The sequence below is a fragment of the Paramisgurnus dabryanus genome, chromosome 11, assembly GCF_030506205.2.
Source record: "Paramisgurnus dabryanus chromosome 11, PD_genome_1.1, whole genome shotgun sequence".
In the NCBI taxonomy this organism is placed as follows: Eukaryota; Metazoa; Chordata; class Actinopteri; order Cypriniformes; family Cobitidae; genus Paramisgurnus; species Paramisgurnus dabryanus.
Genome location: NC_133347.1, coordinates 1,196,400 through 1,210,644, shown reverse-complemented (window position 1 = coordinate 1,210,644; position 14,245 = coordinate 1,196,400).

Sequence of the window (14,245 nt, the reverse complement as noted above, 5' to 3'; positions counted from 1 at the left end):
GCAGCGTGTGCACATAAAAGTCAATGTTCTGCAGGTAAGCGTGGATGTCATGGACACCTGCAGTGTTTGGACTAAATGTTGGACTGTTTCTAGCCAGCTTGTCAAGGTCTTTGGGCCATGCCGTGTGTCTGTAGACATTGTTGGGAAAGGTGTTGGCCCCACCCCCCTTGTGTTCTTGTGAGAGGGTTGTGGATGCTGGCTGGCAAAGTTCTTAACAGTGGGCTCTCACCCCCCTCTTTTTCAGCAGGAAACTTTGGTGGGGGAGTGCAGAGACACTGATTGGATGAGAGGAGAATGATGCTTGCTCTCTCAATGGTTCAGCTTGCATTCTGAAACCATATAACAGTTCTTTTTGGACGGAATCATGTTCGTCCTTAGGTTGGTGATGTTGCTGAACAAGAACTTGAATTTCAGCTTGAGCAGCTTGCAGGTGGTTTTCGTAGGCCTTGGACTTGGCATCACGTTCTTTCTGTTCTGCCTTGGCTCTTACCAGAAGACTTTTGGCCTGCAGGAGCTTTCCCAGCTCCTCTTTGGCGGTCTTTTCCTGCTGCTCTCTGTGCTCGGTGTCTGTGTGGAGTTGTGAGATGGCCTTGTGAAGTTGTCTTGCCTCATTCTTTATCCTCTTGTGTTCCTCCTCGATCAGCTGCTGCTGATCCTTGTATTCCTGTGTCAGCCGATCTAGACGAGTCTGCGCGTCCTCCTGATTCCTCCAGGCTTCCTTTGCTTGGAGCTTTAGCGTTGCTGCATCCTGTTCCAGGTGGGTGACGTTCCTTTCATCCCGCTTTAGCTGGATGATGAGGTTGTGAGCGATGGCACCTGTGATCCTTGCCATCTCCTTGTGGCTGTAGCTCTGTGTTGAATCACGGGCTATGATCTCGTCCAGGTTGCCATCCCGTTGCTCTCGGTCTCGGCGCTGCAGATCGTTGGCGACATTGGTCAGGAGGTCAGATGTCGGATCGTTGAGCCATGCCTCCAGCTGGTCACAGTGGTTGGCAGGGCTGGGTGATCTGGACACGTTGGCGCACTGGTGGGTGACAAAACACAAAGAGCCAATACAAGTCCGCAGAATTTTAACGAGCTAAAATGAATAAAAAAAATATGGGCTATGTGGGTCTAACTGACGTGATCAGCTAGTGGCACAAATAAAACTATTATCGGGGCCTTGCTTCGGCGGCACAGATAATAAGTGTGGGTAAAAAGGGAAAAAATTTAGTGAATGGACGATGTGTTTTAACCTATTGGTCGCTTCAGACATTTGGTTAATCGTTCGCATTACTAATACTTTTTCTCAAGGTGTGTGCAGATATGGTTTTTCAGCCCAAAATAAAATAAGATCAAAATAATTAAAGTTAATTAATTATAATGATAAAATAAAATTAAATAAAAAGCAAATAAAAGGTGAGAAAGATAAATTACTGAAAATAAAACAAATAAAATAAAATGGATAAAAAAAATAAAAGAGATTAAAAATAAATAAATAAATAAACTGAAAATAAAATAAGACAGCCAAACAGACAAAGCAAAAAGGCTGAGAAATGAAAAGGATAAGAGATGAAAATAGTTATGAGAAGGAAGTCCCTGTTTTAGCTTAGCAGGTTCTCTACCCTAGATTTAATGACAGGGCCTTACAGGGAGAGGGCACTATGAAGTCATGCGAGCTAGGGGAGTGGCTTAGCTAGAGTGGCTGGGCTAGGCCCAACTTGCGAGGGACAGGGGGCTTATCCTATTGCACCAGTTAAAACATAAATGAATTCACTGAGAATGGGACTTATGGGGCTGAATTCTATTCACAGTAAAGAATTGATTCAATTAAAATTTAAAATAAATCAAACTGCATTAAATTTAAATTTAAACTTAATTAAAATACAATCTCTACAATAGAAAAGAGAACAGGAAAGTAAGGAGCGAGAGAGAACAGCAAAAATGAAATAAAATAAAATAAATCAAAATAAAATAAAAATTAAATAAAGAAATAATAAATTAATAAAGCCACAGCAATATTAATTATTATTTATAAATTTAAGACCATAACATTCAATACGTAGGAGATAAAACTACAAAGTAGTAGAATAACCTAGTTATTGAAGTAAGGTCAAAAATCCAAGTTTGACTCCTGTCATACATTTCCCAAAAGAGTTTATGAGAGGGCCAAACGAACTTTCCCCACCAGATGGCGATATTTCGCCCAACAAACAAAGAAAGCGGAAGTCAGGCGTAAAGTAAAGGAGAAGGAGAAGTGTTAGACACTCAAGACTGACATCTAGTGTTAGAACTAGGTAGTACGCTTTAAACTGACAAAGATTCGCTTCTATTCAACAATTACATCAGCGGCCGCTGCGTTGCTAAGACGACGGATGTAATTCGCTCGTGTTCGGCCGGTGCCTCTTTTGGCTTACCGGGACACACAATAAACAAGAGTCCAACGTGTTTTATCATACGTTGTAAATAAATACTTGATCAAGTTTTCATCTCCTTTAAAATTGAAAAGTCTTACCCTCGGGGCTTACAATTTTAAAAATCCACGTACGTGAATAAAATGGAAAAATACAATAGACAGCTTCTCTAATTGTAAATCATTTCCTGGAGATTTAACAAAAAGGCCTTATCAGATGGGAGTACTCACTCGACCACCGCTTCGCTCTAAATAAAGGAATTCTACTCTTTATTAGGCGGAATCAGACGGTAATTCAGCGTATCAAAGGGGTTTTAATACGGTTACCTTAAAGACTGCAGTAAACTATACATAACAGGGGCGCGAGTCTGTTACGTCCTGAAAATGATACAGGAAAATACATTTTCATTCATACAAATAAAGAACGAAATCAGTTATAGCTGATAGTTCTTTTTCATTCACACAAAGCAAAACACATTTGACTTGTAACTGGTTTGCTCAGAAAATAATGTTTAAATCTGCCCGCGCGTTCTCTACCATTAATATGTAGCGATTCAGTGGGAGGAGGGGAATAAGGTTATTTGAAACACTATAAACCTCCGACTGTAATACTACGGGGATTCCCAAGGGAATCTTAGATTTTAGCTCAAAAGGGAATATTATGTATAACTAACTGTAATTAATTATACAAGTTTATCAGGTTTACCTGGCGTAGCAGAATTAATAATAACAATTAATTAATATGTTCGTCCACCGAAGACATATATCCATAATCGTATATTAACGTCTAAGAAATGTTAATTTCATGGCCTTTAGAAAATAACATTCTTACTGCTATAAAGTATTTTTAAGCATGTAGCTTTAAGATCTTAACGGCAGATTAAGTGACATTTATTTCATGAGCATTGAACACAGAAAGAATTCAATTGTGAAATGCAAAACCGGTTTATTAAACTACGTTACACTACAAAAACACACAAGACTAACTATACATACAAACAACAAACAAGCAACATATATGAAAGAGAAAGAATGGAAAATTAAGAGAGAGAGAGAGTAAAAGAAGGGCAATATCACTATAGACTTAACTTCTGCACAAATCATCAGAACTCTAAGAATCACCTTAATTAAAAGGGGCAATAACTTTTTACAGCGAATGAACAAGCGATACTTGCGTTTGTCAAAGTCAAAAGTCAAAAAGTCAAAGTCTCTTTATTTGTCTCCCTAGGGAGAAATTTGGTTTGGAAATAAGGGAATTGCTACAGGACAAAAATTAAGACAAAGACACAGCACATGTAAAAAGATGAAAACAGATAAAAAAGATACAACACAAGTACTTAAAACATTTAGGCTACACAAGTAGCTGTGCAAATTTGCAATCCACTGTACCTTAAAAAACAATTAGTGCAAAAATAATATCGTGTCATGATCATAAGTAACATTCAATCACAAGTATCCAAGTAATATTATTATGATCCTAAATAGCATACAGTCACAGATATCAATGTGATTAAAATAATTGGAAAGTATAGGTAGTCTCACCTACATTGCTGCTGATTTATAAGATTAATAGACAGAGGAACCAGTGAGCACTTAAACCTGTTGTATTTACACAGGGGAACCCTATACCTCTTTCCTGAGTTCAAAAGTTCAAACTCTGAAGAAAGTACATGTGAGTTATCTGATATAATGATCTTAGCCTGCCTAATTATAGTCTGATCAAAAAGTTCACCCGGATTTAGAGGTGCAGGGGTACCCATGATCTTGCCTGCTGTCTTGACCAAATTAAAAATCTGAGTTTTTGATTTAACTGTCAGATTTCCAAACCAGCTTGTAATACCATACCGAAGAATGGATTCAATAGTTGCTCTATAAAAAATTAACATAATATTTTCACTGACTCCAAACAACCTAAGTCTGCGCAGAAAATGTAGGCGCTGATGGATTCTAGCACAAATATATGTAACATGTGTACGCCAACTCAAGTCATTGTCAATAAACACTCCTAGGTATTTAAAAGATGTCACCTGCCTGATATCATGTCCATGAATGGCCACTGGTCTCTGATCTCCAACTGATTTGGGGTCAACCAGCATTTCCACAGTTTTGCCTGTGTTAATCTGTAGGTGGTGTAAATCACACCACTTGACAAACTTGTCCACAGCATCTTGGTGAGTGTTCATTTTACTTTCAGTGGTAAGCAAACTAAGAATAACAGTATCATCTGAAAATTTTACTATATGTTGATTTGGTTCGGAACTGATGCAGTCATTTGTGTACAGTGTGAACAAAAGAGGTGAACTGACGCACCCCTGGGGGGCGCCAGTGCTGCACACTGTTAGATCAGACAGAGAAGAGTTGAACTTCACCTGCTGTGGCCTATTTGACAGAAAAGAGTGATACCACCTAATTAAAAAAGGATTTACATTTAACTGAACTAGTTTCCTAAGGATGATATCTGGCTGAATTGAATTAAAAGCAGAACTAAAATCAACAAAAAGCAGTCTAGCATATGCAGCAGGACTTTCTAAATGCTTTAAAGTTAAGTGCATAATAGTTGATATGGCATCACTTGAGCTACGTTTTTCTTTGTAAGCAAACTGGTATTTATCTAGAGTTTCTACCACATTTGTGTGCAGTTTCTCAATCATAAGCTTCTCAAAAGATTTAAAAACATTAGAAGTAATGGCCACTGGCCGATAGTCATTATTCTCTTGTGGGCATGCCTTTTTTGGTACTGGAATAATGGTAGATTTTTTCCAGAGTTCTGGTACTGCACATGTGTCTATGGAAAGCTGAAATAGTTTATGCCAGACTGGAGATAATTCTTCTGCAAAAGTTTTTAAAAGAAAGGCAGACAGGTTGTCAGGACCTGTTGCTTTTTTTGTTTGTAAATTTTTAAAAACCTTAGTAACAGTGGATGGTTCAATTACAATTCTATCCAGGTCAACGTTACACAGTACATTCTCTAGCACTGCAGCACATTCCCTGGAGTTATCTGAGTTAAAACGCATGTAAAAAGTGTTCAATTCAATTCAAAGTTGGCTTTGGTGAGGCGTGTACGTCCAGCTGTATGTGCGCGTATGCGAGGAAGAGAGTTCCTGAGTTTGTGGTCACGTGACGGAGTCCTGAGGTGTCCGTAGGAGTTGTTCCTTTTTGGATTAATCCGTCGGTCTGGTTAATCTGTGGCGATTAATTTGTCCAATTTGTTAAAGTTTGTCCAAGTGTCAGGGTGCCCGTGAAAACTATCCGAGAGAGGGACAGGTCTCACAGCAAGCCCGGCTGGGCGCCGTGGCCTCGCTGTTGAGCAGCCGTGTGGCCTGCTGTGCGTGTGCTGTGAGCGTTGATGAATTGGGGTGCAGGCCTCTTAACCTGAGTTTAAACCAACCCCTTGAAGTTCAGATGACCAATCCAAAAGGTTGTTGATAGAGTAGGAAAACTTTGTCTTTGTTTTACCAGACTCATTTGCATAGATGGACTATGCTAAAGATTTTGTTAAATAATAATTTTGATTAATATTTAACAAGTTTGATATCAGTTATGGTAAGATGATGCACATCATTGATCAGGAAAGGAAAAGGGGATTATTAAGAGTGTAAACAAGGTATGGTTTGAAACACACATCAAATAGTAATCTCATGAATGTGAATTATGAGACATGCTAAGATGAACAAAGCATCCCTATAGTGTTACAAAAAAAGTGGTTCATTACAGATACAAACATGCAATACAAGGATATATAATATATACAATTTAAACCAATTTATTTTGGTCTTAGCTGTGAGACAGACACATTTTTGTGTCATGGCTGCTTCGTCTCTGCTCACGGTTTGAAGTTTGCTCTGAGGTGTTAATTTGCTTAGATTGGAACAATAAAACAGCCAGAGAGAGATTCAATAGGTCTGGAAATGTGTGTTATCAGGAGATTAGGATCTTCTGATGAAAGCGTCCGAGCAGACCTGGTGACAAAACTCATTCTAGGGTCACAGCATGAAACCGTTAACGACCCAGACTGAAGAGACCTCCAGTGGACGTCCAGCCAGATGTTACATCTGGTAGTCCTATTGTTTGTACTATAAGCACTCTTTCAGTTTGACCAATACCGTCTGTACAACAACTGCATAATGTTGTAAAGGGTGCAGGTATATATTAAATTAATAAAAAATAAGCCACTACATGGTAGTACTATGATTGTGTTTAAATGTTAAAATATTTATATATAAATTTATAACGTATACATGTTCATCAGTAGAAAAACTGTTTTTCTTTGGGAAAATTAAATGTCTTGAAAATGAATACAGACGGTTTTGTACACTTTCTTTATTGTCATCTGAACTTAGTTTAGTTAGTTTGTAACTGCCGATTTAAAATGATGCACTGCAGCACACATAAGCTGAAAACTATCCGTTCTTCCTGCTTCGCTACTGCTTCGCTACTGCTTCGATACTGTTCGGACGCTTTTACTTGCGCTCTGTGCTTTGCGCTTTTGCTTTTTCGCTTTTATCTTTTGATTCAACTACCAGCAGTTCAGCACAGTGCTCAAACTAAACAATTGGGCACTCACACTAAAACTACAAATTCCTGGAACTATATTGATATTTGGAACATTCAACAACTTGTGGAATTTGTCAAAGCGGTCTACCAGTCTGCTATTGCCGGCAGCTAACAATCCTAAAACAGGACAACACAGCTGCCCACACTCAAACAGAAGAAAAGAAGAAAGAATGCCTTCTTCTGGATCTAAATCCACCTGCTGCTCAAATTGCCACAGACTTTTACAAAAGATTGCAGTTCTCGAAACAAAGTTACTTGTGGCGCTGCCGACCCTGCCAGAACATACAGCGAAGCTTCATCGTGGTCCTTCTCAACATAAAGCTGGTGAGTCCTGTGAACCTAATGCTTTTAAACAGGTCATAGAGAGCTCAGAGAAACCTAAAGTAATTGAGGACACAAACCGATGGCATAAACAGGGTGCGAGACCCAAAAGTGCTCAAGACATTAGACTGTCACGAGTGTCACAAATTGCTGCATTAGCATCATCTACCCCAGATATGGGTACAACTCGAGTAGCCAATATTGGTATTCTACCACCCCCTGTACGGCTTGAAAATAGATTTGAAGCACTAATGAGTTTGGGTGAAGAATCCCCAAATGTTAATGGACACAGATCACGTCAGCCAGTAGCTTACAGAGCTAACAGACGCTCAACATCATATAGGCAGCGGCGCTCCGCTCAGACAGCAGCCGAGCCAAACACGCTGATAGTGGGTGACAATATTATCAGAAACTTTGAAAGCAAGGCTACCCGTACATACTGTTTTCCTCGGGCAACGGTTTCTGATGTTAACAAGGAACTTTGCAACATTCTGATGAAACATAAGTCTGTCAGTCGGATTGTCATACATGTGGGAAAGAATGATATTCGAAAAGAGCAGTCTGAGCTCCTTAAGGGGGATTTCAATTAACTTTTTGAAACACTTACAAGACTGAAAGTTCAATTTTTCATCAGTGGACCTCTTCCAGCCCGAGGAACAAATATGTTTTCTCGTCTACTAAGCTTAAATTCATGGCTGCAAAAAACCTGCACCATGAGAGGACTGAATTACATTGACAACTTCAATATCTTCTGGAGTCAAAGGCAACTTTTTAACACAGATGGTATCCACCCAAACAAACTAGGTGCTAGGTTGCTTAAAGACAATATCTTTTTCTCCATGCATCATCCATCAGCTGAGTGTGCCAGTCCACTACTGAACAGCGGAAATGACCACGGGATTTTACACCAGCACCTGGATGGACATTCAGATGACAAGGATAAAACTCTGCAGTCACAACTACTGTTCACAGACACAGCTCAGGCTGAGCCCTGCCCACAGACCTCGCTACAGCTGGATTGTGAATCAACACCCAAGGACGTTTCTGTTGATAATGACCAGAGGAATGATAACACTCCCTCCCAGCCTTCAGGAACACCAGAATCACAGCTGATGTCGTCACACTCTCTCTCCCTCTCTCCAACATCACCACTTCTAGGCTTTTCAGAGAAAATGGAGAAACTGGTATCTGCTGGAACAAAGCTCTCCCACTCTATTGCTGCGAGTCCCCAAATATCAACCAAGAAACGGCGGGCTCCTCAACCACAAAAGCCTTCGGGCCCAGCCCGCCCTCCCCCTCCATCTCAGAGAACACTCCGACCTATGCCTCAACGTCAGGGATCACACCAGCCCTCATCTGCAAACAGCACTGGTAACTGATGTGTGTTGGGTTCCCGCTACGTCAGCAGTAACAATCATAAATATTTTAAGAACAAGCGGGCGCCCGATGTCCCTTTAGCTTTCCCTATCTCTGTCCTGACATGTGATAGAAAGATGAAGGCCGTCTCCAGCCGCACAGCAATTCTATCTAATCTACTGCCTATTATACGTGAAAGATGCCTTTCAATGCAAGCAAGTGTTACTTGGTGATTACCAGTCTTTTGAATATTTGTGTATTGCTCTAAAAGGTACACCACGCATTCTGTTTACAATTATATATAGACCTCCCAAATACACCTCAGCATTTGTTGATGAATTCACAGAACTTTTGTCAACAATTTCCTCTGAATTTGATTATTTTGTTATTGCTGGAGATTTCAATATTCATATAGACAAATCAGAAAACAATACTGCGATTGAACTGTTAAATGTTTTAAACACTTTTGATCTGACCCAGCACGTGCAAGGTCCTACACACAATCGGGGACACACTCTTGATCTGCTCATTAGCAAGGGTCTAAACATTTCATCCACTGTAATCAAGGATGAAGCGCTATCTGACCATTTCTGTGTTTACTTTGATTTATTGATCTGTCCTGCCACTGATGCTAGATCTGTCTATATCAAAAAAAGGTTCATAAATGAGAACACCAGTGAGGTATTTATGAATGCTATGTCAATGTTGCCAAACATATCCGCAGACTCTGTTGATGTTCTCCTTGAAAACTTTAACATAAAAGTTAAAGATGCTATTGATGATATAGCTCCAGTAAAGGTCAGGATGATCACTGGCAGACGTAAAGCACCCTGGAGAAACACAACAGCAGTACAGCACATGAAAAGAACATGCAGAAAAGCTGAACGTATGTGGCGGAAAACAAAACTTGAAGTACATTATAGCATCTATAAGGACAGTCTTCGTGCTTTCAATGTAGAACTAGGCACAGCTAGACAGACCTTCTTCTCCAATATTATAAATAACAACATAAACCACACTCGCACTCTTTTTGCTACTGTAGAGAGACTAACAAACCCCCCAAATCAAGTTCCTAGTGAAATGCTCTCTGACAACAAATGCAATGAGTTTGCTAAGTTTTTCTCTGAGAAGATCAGTAATATCAGAATGGCAATCAATACGACCTCAAATTGTACTGTGGTCAGTCAGATATCATTGCAACAACCTCAGAAATTAGCCATTCTCTCAGAATTTGACATAATTGATATAAAAACCTTGGAAGAAACAGTACAACTTCTTAAAGCATCAACTTGCAGCCTTGACACTCTCCCCACAGTTTTTCTCAAAAAGGTGCTTAACTGCTTAGAAACTGACCTCTTAAAAATAGTAAACACCTCTCTGATCACAGGCACTTTTCCAGAGTCATTAAAAACAGCAGTTGTAAAGCCTCTCCTAAAAAAGAGTAACCTAGACAAAACCATTCTTAGCAACTACAGACCTATCTCAAATCTTCCGTTTATAAGCAAGATCATTGAAAAGGTTGTTTTCAATCAGCTGAACAAATTCTTAAACTCAAATGGCTATCTGGACAATTTTCAATCTGGTTTCCGTCAGCATCACAGCACAGAGACAGTGCTCATAAAGATAATAAATGATATTCGCTTAAACTCTGATTCAGGTAAAATATCAGTGCTGGTGCTACTAGATCTTAGTGCTGCCTTTGACACAGTAGATCACACCATACTCTTACATAGACTGGAAAACTGGGTAGGGCTCTCTGGGATGGTTCTCAAATGGTTTAAAACATACCTACAAGGAAGAGGTTACTATGTGAACATAGGTAACCATAAATCTGAGTGGACATCCATGACATGTGGAGTCCCACAGGGTTCAATTCTTGCACCGCTTCTGTTTAATTTGTATATGCTCCCACTTGGTCAAATAATGAAAAAGAACCAAATTGCTTACCACAGCTATGCAGATGACACCCAGATATACTTAGCCCTGTCACCCAATGACTACAGCCCCATTGACTCTCTATGTAAATGCATTGATGAAATTAACTGTTGGATGCGTCAAAACTTCCTCCAGTTAAACAAAGACAAAACCGAAGTCATTGTATTTGGAAATAAAGATGAAACTCTCAAGGTTAACACATACCTTGACTCTAGGGGTCTAAAGACACAAAATAAAGTCAGAAATCTTGGTGTAATTTTAGAGTCTGACCTAAATTTCAGTAGTCACGTGAAAGCGATAAGCAAATCAGCTTACTACCATCTCAGAAATATTGCCAGAATTAGATGTTTTGTCTCAAGACAGGACTTAGAGAAACTTGTTCATGCTTTCATCACCAGCAGGGTGGATTACTGCAATGGACTCCTTACTGGGATCCCCAAAAAGACCATTAGACAGCTGCAGCTCATACAGAACGCTGCTGCCAGAATTCTGACCAGAACCAAAAAATCTGAGCACATCACTCCAGTCCTCAGGTCCTTACACTGGCTTCCTGTTACATTTAGAATAGACTTTAAAGTATTGTTACTCGTTTATAAATCACTTCATGGCTTAGGACCCAAATACATGACAGATATGCTAACTGAATATAAACCTAGCAGATTACTCAGATCATTAGGATCAGGTCAGTTAGAAATACCAAGGGTTCACTCAAAACAAGATGCGTCAGCATTTAGCTTTTATGCCACCTCTAGCTGGAATCAACTTCCAGAAGAGATCAGATGTGCTTCAACAGTAAACACTTTTAAATCTAGATTAAAAACACATCTGTTTAACTCTGCATTTACTGAATGAGCACTGTGCTGCTTCACACTGACTGCACCTTTAACTCAAGTCACTTTTACTCCTGTTTTATTCTTTTTAACATTTTAAACTGTTTTATTAAAATCACATTTATTTTCTTTAATTGTTATTTTAAATTCTCATGTATCTTTGTCTTTATTGTGATCTTATCGTGTAAATCTTATTTTTACATTTTCTTTTTCTTTTTTATATATTGTTTTCTCATTTCTGTGTAAAGCACTTTGAATGACCTCTGTGTATGAAATGTGCTATACAAATAAACTTGCCTTGCCTTGCCTTGCCTTGCCTAAGCATACATATATTCACATTTAGAACATCAAGAAGGGTGTGACATAAGATTTAAAAACCAAACAATCAAACATTAGCATGTAGAACACCAATGCCCGGTTTCACAGATAAGGCTTAAGGCAAAACTAAAATGAATGTTTCAGCTGTCTTAACTGAAAATAACTTGCACTGAGATATCTGAAAGTATGTATTTGGAAAAATGTGTTATCAACCAACCAACCAAATTTGCATGCAAAACACCAAGTAATTAAACTAAGTTATCAAAATCTTGGAAAAATAGGCAGTATTTTGTGCTCTCAAACGGTGGTGGTATGTACGCCGTCAAAGCTGAAACAACACCCACTTACTGTTTCTCAACTTTCAAATACCACTTCAACCTGAATGGATGGTCACAATTGTGTTAGGGGCGGTGCCACGCTGGGTGGCTCAAGTGCATTATCGAGCAACCATTTTAGGACCATCTAAAATATCCTGAACTCAGAAATACACAATCTTTACTCTGCAATTCAGAGCTACGTAGTTTATAGTCTTTGTTGTGTATTTCTGCAATACATTTTTTAAACATTTATAATGTGTTCAGAAACAATTTTTTAAAATTGACTTTACAGGGACTTAAGAAAACATTCAAATTTGTAAACATGTTAAGATTAAGTAGTTTCCATCACTGTGCCACAATGAGTTGGGACCTGCAACACGGTAGGTTCTTCGGTGCAGTCTTTGGGCCAACGCTCTACGTGCAGCTCCAGTTGGGTTACTTGTTTAATAAAAACAAGAGAAAAATTATAGGACAACAAAGTACAGCGGCTCAGATTAAACCGTACTAGTGAGCGGAGTAATAATGTAATGTAACTCTTTAAGTTAAGCTAATGTCAGCCGACCCCAAGGGGTTTAAAAAACTCCTAGGAAAAAACCCTTATAGGGGAAAAAGTCACTGGGAGAAAGAAAACCCTTGAGAGAGACCCAGACCTAGCTGATCCTAGAAAATATATACCATATATTGAATAGGCCTTCTATATTCTTAAAATGTATGGGAATTATTGTTAAAGGTTTAAATCATTTAAATTAAAAGTTAAAGTAAGTGGTTGGTTGTCACTAAGCAGAATTACGCAATCCAATAAAAAACTATACTATACGATTTATTAAGAATTAAACAATTTAGAAATAAAGGGAAGCAGCGGGTGGTCACTGGTCAGACATTGGCAGGGCATCACAATGATGGGAGGCCAGTAGATCATGGTGTGATGAGCTTCATGGCAGCAGGAACTGGGTCTGTCAGTCTCAGTCTCCTTGGGTTCTAGGACGAGACAGGGAAAGAGAAACAAAATCCTATTAGCATAAGTCATAACATATAATGCAAGTGTCATACAGTATAATGGGTGAAAGTGTGCTCTGTTCCAGACAAGCTAACTCTTGCGGCATACGTATATTTAATAGGCGAATTATGTGAATCCTTTGTTAAAGAGATATGTCTTTAGTTTAGACATAAATTGAACATTGTTGGGCAAAACATTCCAAAGCTTGGGACCTAAGTAGGTAAAAAGTATTTACTCTAACCATACAGTCCAAGTCTCCTTCGCGGCACTCAAATATTTATAGCTGCAAGCCTGGACCGAACAGCATTTCCCCCTGTAAGAGCCATTTGTCTTGTTAAGGTGTCCACTAGGTGTCACTGTTCTAGATTCAGTGAATATAGGTAGGAACCTTCCTTCAGGTGACAGGTGTTGCTGGAGGAAGGTGAACACACAGTTTTTTGACCGTATCACAAGGCCATGCTGTTACAACAATGCAACACATTAAATAAAATGAATACTCTGAGCATTCAAATGGTGAGTGGACATTGATTTAATGACATTTAACTTAAGCCAAGTGAGCGCGTACAAATACACCGTCCAGCAACCCTCAGCTGCTTTAAGTATAGACTTAGCTGCTTCATTTAGTCAAAAAACTTTGTTTTGCCTACGTTATTTGGAGTAATCATAAGTGGATTTACATCTGAAATGCTGCAACTATGATATGAGGACAACGCAAAGCTGTGGAGTATACATGCACGTCTTTTCTACTGGGATAAGGACCATCATCTGCACAAGGAAATACATCAGGGCTGTTTTACAAACACCGGCAGAGATCCTTTTGTTCCATAATGGCGCCCAACGTGAAAAGGTATGTCTAGTAGCGCCACTTATTGTTGAATGGCCATTTAACTATGTGTGCACACATTGTGAGACAAAAATCCAATGCATTGGTTATCAAAGAAAATAATTAACTTTACGAACTATTGTTGTTAATTGTTTACATCGTGTTTTGAACATTCTGTGGATTATGGAGACAGCTGAAGCTGTGCATAGCCAAATGGAAGCGCTTCAATTGAACGATAGTGTTTGTATTGATGTTGATGTTCAAATGGACAAACAAAAACGTGTTGTAAAGTTAACTCCTAAAGCATTTGCTGAAAAGGTTGAAAGGTTGCAGTGTAATAGAAAATCTGTACTAACTAAAGCTGCAAATTTAAGAAAAAAGGTACAAGGCCTGATGCAACAA